The following is a 15,324-nucleotide window of genomic DNA, read 5'->3' as shown; positions in this document are numbered from 1 at the left end:
CTCTTTCTTTCTTTCTTTTTCTGTTGAAGATTCACTTATATTCAACCATGCATGGCTGCTTTTTCTTCTTGATTATTTCAAGGCTTGTTGCAGCTGTAATTCGCTGTTCGGCTCACTTCTGCATTTAGCATCAACGTTTCTCTCGCACTCACTCACTCACTCACTCACTCACTCACTCACTCACTCACTCACTCACTCACTCACTCACTCACTCACTCACTCACTCACTCACTCACTCACTCACTCACACATCACTGCAAATGTTACAACCATGATTAGGGCTGTTACGGCACAGTCACGAGTCATGACAGCAGTCAAATTTGACTTGAATGGCGAGTCACAGTAACTATACTTCTCCAAAACTGTACTCTGATGCAGCTGATGGTCATTAATAGCCTACCAAATGTGTTAGTTTTTCTCAATTGCTTAAACACAATTTCTGAAACCTTGCTCCATTTCATGAAAACATTAAACACAAAACCTCATCTTCAACCACTATTTACATAACCTCTGACTCCTCTTGCAAAATGAAATATTCACCTCAAAACAGTTTTACCTGTGTTCAAAATCAAACATTGCTCTCAAATCATAAACAAAGTGATCAAAATTATATACACTCTAAAGGAGTCAGTAAACGATACACCCCGAAAAATAGAAAACACATTGTTCAAAACAACAATTCTCAGGGAGAAGTACATTTTTAATCTTAAAAAATATTCAGATTTTTCCGTCATTGTCTTTTGATGAACGAAAACATGTTCTATCATAGTAGCTCTAATTGTATCAGAAATTACAACTCTGCTTGGCTCTTTGCAATTTAGTTTTTTGTTCTTCCTCCTCCTTGTACCCCTATTTTTACAGTACTGTACCCTGCATCTCACAAACTTGTCCTTTGTCTCTGTGATACTGTAATTCTTGTGCTTTGTTGATATGAACCTGCAACGTCAAAAATCTATTGAGCAGTCAGTACTGTTAATAAATGGAAAGCACAATGTTCAGGGCCATACAATTTGTCCATTGTACAGTATACAGCCTACAATGCACTGTACTACAGTATACAATACTAAAAGGGACAACAATCAAAAGAGTAAACATGTGATCAATGTGCTTCTTCTTGTCTTTGGGCTGGGTCAGGCCAGAGCACTTCATCGATATCACAAGCAATATTGTCCCTCCTGAGGCAACGGGGGAAGAAGCCTCTTGTGTGCCATATCCAGCCCTGACATGATTCCTCACCTATATCACCACAGGCTAAATCCATGGCTTGCAGCAGATTTACTCTGGTGTAGGGTTGTCTATCATACACTTTCCATCTCCAAGAGGAGAAAAACTCCTCTATCGGATTCAGGAAAGGCGAGTATGGAGGGAGGTACAAGTTCATAAACTGCTCATTGATGTTAAACCATTCCCTTACCTGAGCAGCTCGGTGGAAACTGACATTGTCCCACACTATCACATAGGTGGGAATGGGATTCTCATTTAGCTCTTGACCCTGCTGCTCTTGAACCTGCTGCTCAAATAATATATATCTTAGATTGGCAATTAATCTTAGGTGCTGGGTGTTACAGTGGGGAGAACAAGGACTACCTGACATGATGGCTCCTTGCTGTCCCCAGTCCACCTGACTGTGCTGCTGCTCCAGTTTCAACTGTTCTGCCTTATTATTATTTGACCATGCTGGTCATTTATGAACATTTGAACATCTTGGTCATTTTCTGTTATAATCTCTACCCGGCACAGCCAGAAGAGGACTGGCCACCCCAATTTCCTCTCTAGGTTTCTTCCTAGGTTTTGGCCTTTCTAGGGAGTTTTTCCTAGCCACCGTGCTTTTACACCTGCATTGTTTGCTGTTTGGGGTTTTAGGCTGGGTTTCTGTACAGCACTTTGAGATATCAGCTGATGTACGAAGGGCTATATAAATAAATTTGATTTGATTTGATTTGAAGTATTTGATACACTGCCGATTTTGCAGGTTTTCCTACTTACAAAGCATGTAGAGGTCTGTAATTTTTATCATAGGTACACATCAACTGTGAGAGATGGGAAATCCAGAAAATCACAAGTATCTGATCACCTACCAACCAGTAAGAATTCCGGCTCTCACAGACCTGTTAATTTTTCTTTAAGAAGCCCTCCTGTTCTCCACTCATTACCTGTTTTAACTGCACCTGTTTGAACTCGTTACCTGTATAAAAGACACCTGTCCACACACTCAATCAAACAGACTCCATCCTCTCCATAATGGCCAAGACCAGAGAGCTGTGTAAGGACCACAGGGATACAATTGTAGACCTGCACAAGGCTGGGATGGGCTACAGGACAATAGGCAAGAAAAGAAAACCATTAGTAACACACTACGCCGTCATGGATTAAAATCCTGCAGCGCATGCAAGGTCCCCCTTCTCAAGCCAGCGCATGTCCAGGCCCATCTGAAGTTTGCCAATAACCATCTGGATGACCCGGAGGAGGAATGGGAGAAGGTAATGTGGTCTGATGAGATGAAAATAGAGCTTTTTGGTCTAAACTCCACTCGCCGTGTTTGGAGGAAGAAGGATGAGTACAACCCTAAGAACACCATCCCAACCATGAAGCATAGAGTTGGAAACATCATTCTTTGGGGATGCTTTTCTGCAAAGGGGACAGGACGACTGCACCATATTGAGGGGAGGATGGATGGGGCCAAGATCTGTATCGCAAGAACAACCTCCTTCCCTCAGTAAGAGCATTGAAGATGGGTCATGGCTGGGTCTTCCAGCATGACAACGACCCGAAACACACAAATCAAATTTTTATTTGTCACATACACATGGTTAGCAGATGTTAATGCGAGTGTAGCGAAATGCTTGTGCTTCTAGTTCCGACAATGCAGTGATAACCAACAAGTAATCTAACTAACAATTCCAAAACTACTGTCTTACACACAGTGTAAGGGGATAAAGAATATGTACATAAGGATATATGAATGAGTGATGGTACAGAGCAGCATACAGTAGATGGTATCGAGTACAGTATATACATATGAGATGAGTATGTAGACAAAGTAAACAAAGTGGCATAGTTAAAGTGGCTAGTGATACATGTATTACATAAGGATGCAGTCGATGATATAGAGTACAGTATATACGTATGCATATGAGATGAATAATGTAGGGTAAGTACATTATATAAGGTAGCATTGTTTAAAGTGGCTAGTGATATATTTACATCATTTCCCATCAATTCCCATTATTAAAGTGGCTGGAGTTGGGTCAGTGTCAATGACAGTGTGTTGGCAGCAGCCACTCAATGTTAGTGGTGGCCGTTTAACAGTCTGATGGCCTTGAGATAGAAGCTGTTTTTCAGTCTCTTGGTCCCAGCTTTGATGCACCTGTACTGACCTCGCCTTCTGGATGATAGCGGGGTGAACAGGCAGTGGTTCGGGTGGTTGATGTCCTTGATGATCTTTATGGCCTTCCTGTAACATCGGGTGGTGTAGGTGTCCTGGAGTGCAGGTAGTTTGCCCCCGGTGATGCGTTGTGCAGACCTCACTACCCTCTGGAGAGCCTTACGGTTGACGGCGGAGCAGTTGCCGTACCAGGCTGTGATACAGCCCGCCAGGATGCTCTCGATTGTGCATCTGTAGAAGATTGTGAGTGCTTTTGGTGACAAGCCGAATTTCTTCAGCCTCCTGAGGTTGAAGAGGCGCTGCTGCGCCTTCTTCACGATGCTGTCTGTGTGAGTGGACCAATTCAGTTTGTCTGTGATGTGTATGCCGAGGAACTTAACTTGCTACCCTCTCCACTACTGTTCCATCGATGTGGATAGGGGGATGTTCCCTCTGCTGTTTCCTGAAGTCCACAATCATCTCCTTAGTTTTGTTGACTGTTGAGTGTGAGGTTATTTTCCTGACACCACACTCCGAGGGCCCTCACCTCCTCCCTGTAGGCCGTCTCGTCGTTGTTGGTAATCAAGCCTACCACTGTTGTGTCGTCCGCAAACTTGATGATTGAGTTGGAGGCGTGCATGGCCACGCAGTCGTGGGTGAACAGGGAGTACAGGAGAGGGCTCAGAACGCACCCTTGTGGGGCCCCCGTGTTGAGGATCAGCGGGGAGGAGATGTTGTTGCCTACCCTCACCACCTGGGGGCGGCCCGTCAGGAAGTCCAGTACCCAGTTGCACAGGGCGGGGTCGAGACCCAGGGTCTCGAGCTTGATGACGAGCTTGGAGGGTACTATGGTGTTGAATGCCGAGCTGTAGTCGATGAACAGCATTCTCACATAGGTATTCCACTTGTCCAGATGGGTTTGTGCAGTGTGGTTGAGATTGCATCGTCTGTGGACCTATTTGGGCGGTAAGCAAATTGGAGTGGGTCTAGGGTGTCAGGTAGGGTGGAGGTGATATGGTCCTTGACTAGTCTCTCAAAGCACTTCATGATGACGGAAGTGAGTGCTACGGGGCGGTAGTCGTTTAGCTCAGTTACCTTAGCTTTCTTGGGAACAGGAACAATGGTGGCCCTCTTGAAGCATGTGGGAACAGCAGACTGGTATAGGGATTGATTGAATATGTCCGTAAACACACCGGCCAGCGGGTCTGCGCATGCTCTGAGGGCGCGGCTGGGGATGCCGTCTGGGCCTGCAGCCTTGCGAGGGTTAACACGTTTAAATGTTTTACTCACCTCTGCTGCAGTGAAGGAGAGACCGCATGTTTTCGTTGCAGGCCGTGTCAGTGGCACTGCCAGGGCAACTAAGGAGTAGCTCCGTAAGAAGCATCTCAAGGTCCTGGAGTGGCCTAGCCAGTCTCCAGACCTGAACCCAGTAGAAAATCTTTGGAGGGAGCTGAAAAGTCTGTATTGCCCAGCGACAGGCCTGAAACCTGAAGGATCTGGAGATGGTCTGTATGGAGGAGTGGGCCAAAATCCCTGCTGCAGTGTGTGCAAACCTTGTCAAGAACTACAGGAAACGTATGATCTCTGTAATTGCAAACAAAAGTTTCTGTACCAAATATTAAGTTCTGCTTTTCTGATGTATCAAATACTTATGTCATGCAATAAAATGCAAATTGATTACTCAAAAATCATACAATGTGATTTTCTGGATTTTTGTTTTAGATTCTGTCAATTCAATTCAAGGGCTTTATTGGCATGGGAAACGTGTTAACATTGCCAAAGCAAGTGAAGTAGACAACATACAAAGTGAATATATAAAATGAAAAACTGTCTCTCACAGTTGAAGTGTACCTATGATAAAAATTACAGACCTCTACATGCTTTGTAAGTAGGAAAACCTGCAAAATCAGCAGTGTAATACTTGTTCTCTCCTGACTGCATAATTAGCTAAATGAGTCCAGGCTACTGAGAACTTTGTTCAGCCAATGGGTTTTAGTGTTTTAGCAATTGAGAAAAACTGTAACAGTCAGTCGCTAATGGCCTGGAACTCAGCGCTCTATTGTCCCTCAATGCAAATGCCATCAAAAATCAGATCAAACACATCATGAGAGCCCTGCATTCAGAGTTTGAGTAGAAGAGGATTAGCTCTTGCGCAGGGAGAGCCAGCTCCTCATAGCTGGTTGATGCATAGAATGAAATAAGTGTTCCTTTAACCCATGTTACGCAACATTTTAATAGGCTATGCTATGCAAATGCATGAGAACTGTTTTGGTGTCCTCTATTTCAAAGCGGAGGATCCCATAAGCTTTGTATAGGCTAGCCCTACTATGTTTATTTCTCAACTTTTCCTAATTTTAATCACATTGCTTCACTTTACAACCGGAGTAGCCTACCTGGCTGGCATGAAAATGAACCTTGGGAAAAGAGTCCTCCATTCGCTATTCAAGTGCATTATAGATGGTCTTTAACAGGTGCATGAAAATGGCCCATTCTAAATCAAAACTAATTTCACACATTATTTAGTATATGTAAAGACAAGATTAAATTGAGAAAAGTCTGATGGCTGAGAATATTATCAAGTGCTTGTCAAATTGTGAACGATAGACAGATGAGGTGTGTGCAGCCTGCGCAAGAAGCAGAGCAGAGCGCACACACCTAATTAATCTTTCATTAACAACTAGGCCTTTCATGCATCTTTTTTCAAATCATCATTAGTCACACCATACTGTCACGATCGTTGTATGGAGTAGACCAAAGTTGTGGTGTGAATCCATTCTTTTATTGAATTACGAAAAAACACGAACACTTAAAAAAACAAAATTTAAACGAACGTGACGCTATGACAACGAGTGCATACACAGGCAACTACACATAGACAATAACCCACGAACCACAATAGAAAACAGGCTACCTAAATATGGTTCCCAATCAGAGACAACGACAAACACCTGCCACTGATTGAGAACCATATCAGGCCAAAACACATAGAAACAGACTAACTAGACATGCAACATAGAATGCCCACTCATATCACACCCTGACCAAACAAAACATAGAAACAAACAACGCAAATAATGGTCAGAGTGTGACATACAGTTGCATAAATAACTCTGAATTAAGCATATAGGAGAAACTGTTTCAAATGATCACTTTGTTAACTTCTCAACACAGAATAGCCGCATGTGCGCACTCCATCGGAAATCATTAAAAAAATATATCCCTTCTATTTTATTCAGCTATTTTCAGTTGTATTCTTCTTACTATAAAATAATATAAGTAATGCTACGGGAATTATAAGCAAATCTTATCTGCTAAATGTTAGGCCCTGAAACCACAGCTATATGGCATAGCCAGATCATGACTGTAAGTTGCTTTGGATAAAAGCGTCTGCTAAATGGCATATATTATTATTATTACAACTCAGAATATGCTAGTCTGTTCTTCTGAAATAGGCTACATTTTCTTCAAATCATGTTTCTTTAGACCTGCTTAAAATATATAATTTATTGTGATGGTGTTGGCTATATTAAATGCATTTATGAAACTTTTTCAAATGTAGATTTTCCAAACGGTCTTCATCAGTGGCTTGTAGGTTATGCCGTGGAAGCCCGGAGATGCTAAAAGTGTTTATGTTAATTAGTGGTCAATTACCGTGAGACCAGCAGTTATTTGCATGACAGTTACTGGCTGACAAAATTGTATGACCTCCACAGCCCTAACCATGATGTTTGCTATTAACAGCAGATAATACCTCACATTTTTTATAACTACCTGCTCTTACTGCTGCTGCCCTGTGGAACCTGAAATACATATTAACTGATACAACAAAAGCTTTAGCTAATTCAATCTGCTTCCATAACCCGACATTCAAACAGCATCTTACTTTATGTCTGATCTTTTGTCAATATTCTTCTGTCCTCTGTATTTCTCTCAAGTATAACCAATGCCCAGTCTTCTGCCGATGCTTTCTGCATATCAAACTATACTTTGTGAGCTAACAGTTGTGAAAGGGTCTATTTTTAACCCCTGCTTTAACTCTAATGATTGGTATAGGCTTTTTCTCCCCTTCCCTTAGGAATGGTACCTTCCAACCTCTCCATGTGCATGAAAAGTGACACGCTAAGTTCCCCCTATTTCTTCCTAATGGGCCACTCTAAAGACACGGTTCGTGAAAATCTGCACGTCTTTCTCTCCATTCTGACTCTAATTTAAACCTGTGTGTGTGTGTTTGTGTGCGTGCGTGTGTGAGTTTGTGCAAGTGTGTGTGCGGGCATGTATCCTACAGGGGGGCAAATAGTCAGCCACCAATTGTGCAAGTTCTCCCACTTAAAAAGATGAGAGAGGCCTGCAATTTTCATCACAGGTACACTTCAACTATGACAGACAAAATGAGAAAAAAAATCCAGAAAATCACATTGTTGGATTTTTTATGAATTGTTTTGCAAATTATGGTGGAAAATAAGTATTTGGTCAATAACAAAAGTTTATCTCAATACTTTGTTATATACCCTTTTGGGCAATGACAGAGCAGTGATGTTTTGGGGCTGTTGCTGGGCAACACAGACTTTCAACTCCCTCCAAAGATTTTCTATGGGGTTGAGATCTGGAGACAGGCTAGGCCACTCCAGGACCTTGAAATGCTTCTTACGAAGCAACTCCTTCGTTGCCCGGGCGGTGTGTTTGGGATCATTGTCATGCTGAAAGACCCAGCCACCTTTCATCTTCAATGCACTTCCGGCGCCGACTGAGATGGCCGCCTCGCTTCGCGTTCCTAGGAAACTATGCAGTTTTTTGTTTTTTTACGTGTTATTTCTTACATTAGTACCCCAGGTCATCTTAGGTTTCATTACCTACAGTCGAGAAGAACTACTGAATATAAGATCAGCGTCAACTCACCATCAGTACGACCAAGAATATGTTTTCCGCGACGCGGATCCTGTGTTCTGCCTTACAAACAGGACAACGGAATGGATCGCATGCAGCGACCCAAGGAAACGACTCCGAAAAAGAGGGAAACGCGGCGGTGTTCTGGTCAGACTCCGAAAAAGGGCACATCGCGCACCACTTCCCAGTATTCTTCTTGCCAATGTCCAGTCTCTCGACAACAAGGTTGATGAAATCCGAGCAAGGGTGGCATTCCAGAGGGACATCAGAGACTGCAACATTCTCTGCTTTATGGAAACATGGCTTACTGGGAAGACGCTATCCAGGGCGGTGCAGCCAACGGGTTTCTCCACAGAAACAAACATCTCTCTGGTAAGAAGAGTGGCGGGGGCGTATGCCTCATGACTAACGGGACATGGTGTGATGAAGGAAACATACAGGAACTCAAATCCTTCTGTTCACCTGATTTAGAATTCCTCACAATCAAATGTAGACCGCATTATCTTCCAAGAGAATTCTCTTCGACTATAATCACAGCCGTATATATCCCCCCCCCCCAAGCAGACACATCGATGGCTCTGAACGAACTTTATTTAACTCTTTGCAAACTGGAAAACATTTATCCGGAGGCTGCATTCATTGTAGCTGGGGGATTTTAACAAAGCCAATCTGAAAACAAGACTCCCTAAATTTTATCAGCATATCGATTGCGCAACCAGGGGTGGTAAAACCTTGGATCATTGTTACTCTAACTTCCGCGACGCATATAAGGCCCTGCCCCGCCCCCCTTTCGGAAAAGCTGACCACGACTCCATTTTGCTGATCCCTGCCTACAGGCAGAAATTAAAACAAGAGGCTCCCACGCGGAGGTCTGTCCAACGCTGGTCAGACCAAGCTGACTCTACACTCCAAGACTGCTTCCATCACGTGGACTGGGACATGTTTCGTATTGCGTCAGATGGGAATATTGACGAATACGCTGATTCGGTGTGCGAGTTCATTAGAACGTGCGTCGAAGATGTCGTTCCCATAGCAACGATAAAAACATTCCCTAACCAGAAACCGTGGATTGATGGCAGCATTCGCGTGAAACTGAAAGCGCGAACCACTGCTTTTAATCAGGGCAAGGTGTCTGGCAACATGACTGAATACAAACAGTGCAGCTATTCCCTCCGCAAGGCTATTAAAACAAGCTAAGCGTCAGTACAGAGACTAAGTGGAATCTCAATTCAATGGCTCAGACACAAGAGGCATGTGGCAGGGTCTACAGTCAATCACGGACTACAAGATGAAATCCAGCCCAGTCACGGACCAGGATGTCTTGCTCCCAGGCAGACTAAATAACTTTTTTGCCCGCTTTGAGGACAATACAGTGCCACTGACACGGCCTGCAATGGAAACATGCGGTCTCTCCTTCACTGCAGCCGAGGTGAGTAAGACATTTAAACGTGTTAACCCTCGCAAGGCTGCAGGCCCAGACGGCATCCCCAGCCGCGCCCTCAGAGCATGCGTAGACCAGCTGGCCGGTGTGTTTACGGACATATTCAATCAATCCCTATACCAGTCTGCTGTTCCCACATGCTTCAAGAGGGCCACCATTGTTCCTGCTCCCAAGAAAGCTAAGGTAACTGAGCTAAACGACTACCGCCCCGTAGCACTCACTTCTGTCATCATGAAGTGCTTTGAGAGACTTGTCAAGGACCATATCACCTCCACCCTACCTGACACCCTAGACCCACTCCAATTTGCTTACCGCCCAAATAGGTCCACAGACGATGCAATCTCAACCACACTGCACACTGCCCTAACCCACCTGGACAAGAGGAATACCTATGTGAGAATGCTGTTCATCGACTACAGCTCGGCATTCAACACCATAGTACCCTCCAAGCTCGTCATCAAGCTCGAGACCCTGGGTCTCGACCCCGCCCTGTGCAACTGGGTACTGGACTTGCTGACGGGCCGCCCCCAGGTGGTGAGGGTAGGCAACAACATCTCCTCCCCGCTGATCCTCAACACGGGGGCCCCACAAGGGTGCGTTCTGAGCCGTCTCCTGTACTCCCTGTTCACCCACGACTGCGTGGCCACGCACGCTCCAACTCAATCATCAAGTTTGCGGACGACACAACAGTGGTAGGCTTGATTACCAACAACGACGAGACGGCCTACAGGGAGGAGGTGAGGGCCCTCGGAGTGTGGTGTCAGGAAAATAACCTCACACTCAACGTCAACAAAACTAAGGAGATGATTGTGGACTTCAGGAAACAGCAGAGGGAACACCCCCTATCCACATCGATGGAACAGTAGTGGAGAGGGTAGCTAGTTTTAAGTTCCTCGGCATACACATCACAGACAAACTGAATTGGTCCACTCACACTGACAGCGTCGTGAAGAAGGTGCAGCAGCGCCTATTCAACCTCAGGAGGCTGAAGAAATTCGGCTTGTCACCAAAAGCACTCGCAAACTTCTACAGATGCACAATCGAGAGCATCCTGGCGGGCTGTATCACCGCCTGGTACGGCAACTGCTCCGCCCTCAACCGTAAGGCTCTCCAGAGGGTAGTGAGGACTGCACAACGCATCACCGGGGGCAAACTACCTGCCCTCCAGGACACCTACACCACCCGTTGTTACAGGAAGGCCATAAAGATCATCAAGGACATCAACCACCCGAACCACTGCCTGTTCACCCCGCTATCATCCAGAAGGCGAGGTCAGTACAGGTGCATCAAAGCTGGGACCGAGAGACTGAAAAACAGCTTCTATCTCAAGGCCATCAGACTGTTAAACAGCCACCACTAACATTGAGTGGCTGCTGCCAACACACTGTCATTGACACTGACCCAACTCTAGCCATTTTAATAATGGGAATTGATGGGAAATGATGTAAATATATCACTAGCCACTTTAAACAATGCTACCTTATATAATGTTACTTACCCTACATTATTCATCTCATATGCATATGTATATACTGTACTCTACATCATCGACTGCATCCTTATGTAACACATGTATCACTAGCCACTTTAACTATGCCACTTTGTTTACTTTGTCTACACACTCATCTCATATGTATATACTGTACTCGATACCATCTACTGTATGCTGCTCTGTACCATCACTCATTCATATATCCTTATGTACATGTTCCTTATCCCCTTACACTGTGTATGACAGTACTTTTGGAATTGTTAGTTAGATTACTTGTTGGTTATCACTGCATTGTCGGAACTAGAAGCACAAGCATTTCGCTACACTCACATTAACATCTGCTAACCATGTGTATGTGACAAATAAAATTTGATTTGATTTGATGGAAGGAGATTTTCACTCAAAATCTCACGATACATGGCCCCATTCATTCTTTCCTTTACACGGATCAGTCGTCCTGGACCCTTTTTCGAGAAAAACAGCCCCAAAGCATGATGTTTCCACCCCCATGCTTCAAAGTAGGTATGGTGTTTTTTGGATGCAACTCAGCATTCTTTGTCCTCCAAACACGACGAGTTGAGTTTTTACCAAAAAGTTATATTTTGGTTTCATCTGACCATATGACATTCTCCCAATCTTCTTCTGGATCATCCAAGTGCTCTCTAGCAAACTTCAGACGGGCCTGGACATGTACTGGCTTAAGCAGGGGGACACGTCTGGCATTGCAGAATTTGAGTCCCTGGCGGCGTAGTGTGTTACTGATGGTAGGCTTTGTTACTTTGGTCCCAGCTCTCTGCAGGTCCTTCACTAGGTCACCCCGTGTGGTTCTGGGATTTTTGTAATCATTTTGACCACACGCCCCAGATCGAGGGAGATTATCAGTGGTCTTGTATGTCTTCCATTTCCTAATAATTGCTCCCACAGTTGATTTCTTCAAACCAAGCTGCTTACCTATTGCAGATTCAGTCTTCCCAGCCTGGTGCAGGTCTACAATTTTGCTTCTGGTGTCCTTTGACAGCTCTTTGGTCTTGGCCATAGTGGAGTTTGGAGTGTGACTGTTTGAGGTTGTGGACAGGTGTCTTTTATACTGATAAAAAGTTCAAACAGGTGCCATTAATACAGGTACGAGTGAAGGACAGAGGAGCCTCTTAATGACAAAGGTACAGGTCTGTGAGAGCCAGAAATCTTGCTTGTTTGTAGGTGACCAAATACTTATTTTCCACCATAATTTGCAAGTAAATTCATAAAAAATCCTACAATGTGATTTTCTGGATTTTATTTTCTCATTTTGTCTGTCATATTTGAAGTGTACCTATGAAAATTACAGGCCTCTCTCATATTTTTAAGTGGGTGGCTGACTAAATACTTTTTTGCCCCACTCTATGTGTGTGCATGCTGGCATGTGTGCATATATCCTACATGTGTGTGTCTGTCACTGCATGTGTCTGTATCAGTGTGTATGGTAAAATCTGTTTTTTTCTGTTGAGACTATCAGGCTTGTGCTTGGTTCTGGTGGTCTCAGTAGAAAAAACAATCAGGTCTGAAGAGGACCACCACCACGGTTGAGTGTGCAGTGAAGTGCACTCTCAGTAGCGTGAAACTGCTCTGTGTTGGCCAGGGCCGTCCTCACATATGCACACACACCTCTTCACTCACAGAAAGTTACTCTTGTCACACACAATGTGCATCCCATTTTGGGGCTAATTTGCATGATACCAGCTTTCCTTTATTTTCCTGTATATTCTTGTAAAAAAAAATGTGAATGATTTTTACATTATTAACAGCAATTATCTGAATATGTCTTTTACTTTCTGACCATTGAAGTGTGAAATGTTAATTCTGGGCTCTGGTAAAAAAAAGTAGTGCATTATATAGGGGATAGGGTGCCATTTGGGACGCTGACATAATGATCTATATCTTTATAGTCCTGACTGTCCTGGTGATGATATTGTAGCTGTATGTGTGTGAACAGAGATCTGGGTGTGGATGAAGATATATATCGTGTCTTTATCATTATCTATTCATAGGCAAAACGATCAGCTTTGTAGGGGGGTGTGTGTGTGTGTGTGTGTGTACTTGCCTGCATGTGTGTGTGCTTGTCACTGCGTATCAACCTGTAGTGTGAGTCTCCTCCTTTTTCAGTAGACATTGCCCCCCCCTGGGAGGCCATTCCTCCAGCCCTGCAGGAAGTGACCCTTGACCCCCAGCAGCTGTCCACCTCATCTTTCTCATCCCATCCAGCCTTCACCCCATACTCCCCACACCAGCTCCTTCTAGAGGCCACACCGCGTATGGCAGCCCATTCTCTAGACCCCAGTGCCACGAAAGGGGCTATAGGTGGCAGGTGCACCCAGCCCAGGGGCACCGTCCGTGGGCAAAGAACCCTGCAGTGGCCTGAGGAGTTGGAGGAGGGGCCCCGAGAGCCCCAACCTCCGCCGCGGCCCCCGAAAGCTAGATGGAGGTCTGCGGAGAGAAGAGAGAGCAGCAGCACCCACCCATGCAGGATCCAAACACCGCCGCATGGCCCTGGGACTCTTCCTACCTGAGTGTGAGTCTGAACGGAGGCAGTTGGGTCCGTGGGGAGGGACGTGTGAACCTACAGGAGGGGTTTGAGCTGAGAGGTCTCCAGCCAAGGGATGAGGAAGGGGCTCTGCCGCCTCCCCTCAAACCATGGATGGCCCTGCAGGCAGGAGTGCAGCCGCCTTCCTAGGGCCCTAGAACCCACCTGGGGGTGACAGACTGCCCGGCACCCTGAGGTCCTGGACCTACACTGTCAGCAGGGAAAACGGATCCGGATCAGACTGGTTTACATTGGATCCGACTGGATTCTGACTGGGTTGGACTGGCTAGCTGTACATAGGCACCCAAGTCCTACATACCACTCACACCATCAGATGCCAGAGGAATCTTTTATTCTCTCTCTCTCTCACTCTCACTCTTTGAAATCAAAACTTTTTTTTTCTTCTTGTTCTTCCCTCTTTCAAGATGATTATAACCATCACCTTCAAAACCAAAGGACATTTTACAGCTGGTGTGTGTAAACAAAAAGAGGACTAGCTCAACTCAACACTTTAGTCCAGGTAGCCATTTTGAAACCTGATGATACAAATCCCATTGCTATCCCACTAGGCTCTTTGGGTGTGGGCAAGGTGAGCTATCGACATGTTCCTAGTTTCACCAGTCAACCCCATCAGACCTAAAATGGATGGTCAGTTTCAACCACTGATGGGATGACACTTATCTAAAGAGAGATTGGAATATTGAGGTCGTTTGCCTATCATTTAACTTTCTGTGCAATGGAGAGAATGATGAGATTATAGAACTGAGGGAGACGGAGGGAGGGATGTTAATTTAAAATCCTTCTGAAAGGTGAACCTTTTTGGACAGACCTCTGTCGACATACATGCCTATTGATATATTGTACATACTGTAAATGTACAAATGTGGAAAATATGTACATTTGTTCATCTCCCAAAAATATACCTAGTGCATTTTTTATGCATTGTTGTAGGTACATTTTAGAAGAACATAAAAATACAGATATCGGGACCATATTTTAAGATTCATATTTCCATGGCCTTGTATTATATACTACATATTAAAGACTATGTGTGGAGTCAGCTGCCAAGGGACTAGAGTGATGCAGGTCACATACCCCTGTTCAAACGTTACGTGCATAAACCAATGGTTGCATGCCACGTCATCGACTGTCATTGACTGACAGATTGCTGTAGCATATGATGCAGTAAAATACCAATCCAGGCATTGTAAAATCTGATGTCAGCAATGCCTGGGCAGAGGAATCGGCCCTCAGTGTTCTTGTGCATGAACCACCATCATCAAACAGGGACTCAAAATTCTTCTAGAAGTAGAATATAGAGCTGACATCCTCACTGGGTATAGGTAACTGCCTAAATAACTGCCTAGATAAAGGAAACACCAACATAACGTGTCTTAATAGGGCATTGGGCCACGACGAGCCAGAACAGCTTCAATGCACATTGGCATAGATTCCACCAGAAATTCCATAATTTGGTGTTTTGTTGATGTTGGTGGAAAATGCTGTCTCAGGCATTGCTCTGGAATCTCCCACAAGTGTTCAATTGGGTTGACATCTGGTGACTAAGACGGTCATGACATGGT

General features: G+C 44.6%; 1 protein-coding gene across 6 annotated transcripts in view; it reads left to right on the top strand.

Annotated features, from left to right (window-relative positions):
* The window catches only part of LOC124005072 (membrane-associated guanylate kinase, WW and PDZ domain-containing protein 2-like), a 54,923-nt gene extending 40,744 nt beyond the window's left edge, over positions 1 to 14,179 (top strand). For 3 of the 6 annotated variants that reach the window (XR_006833565.1, XR_006833568.1, XM_046313993.1), the window contains exon 4: positions 13,324 to 14,179. The gene's annotated coding sequence lies outside the window, so the exon portion shown is untranslated. Of the gene's footprint in view, positions 1 to 7,439; positions 7,529 to 13,323 lie in introns of all 6 variants that reach the window. The other 3 variants (XR_006833564.1, XR_006833561.1, XM_046314002.1) reach the window with 3 other exon arrangements.
* Positions 14,180 to 15,324: the final 1,145 nt, after the last annotated feature.

This window comes from Oncorhynchus gorbuscha, linkage group LG02 (genome assembly GCF_021184085.1).
Source record: "Oncorhynchus gorbuscha isolate QuinsamMale2020 ecotype Even-year linkage group LG02, OgorEven_v1.0, whole genome shotgun sequence".
In the NCBI taxonomy this organism is placed as follows: domain Eukaryota; kingdom Metazoa; phylum Chordata; class Actinopteri; order Salmoniformes; family Salmonidae; genus Oncorhynchus; species Oncorhynchus gorbuscha.
Note: the sequence above shows the minus strand (reverse complement) of the source record. Positions and strands in the feature narration are given on the sequence as shown.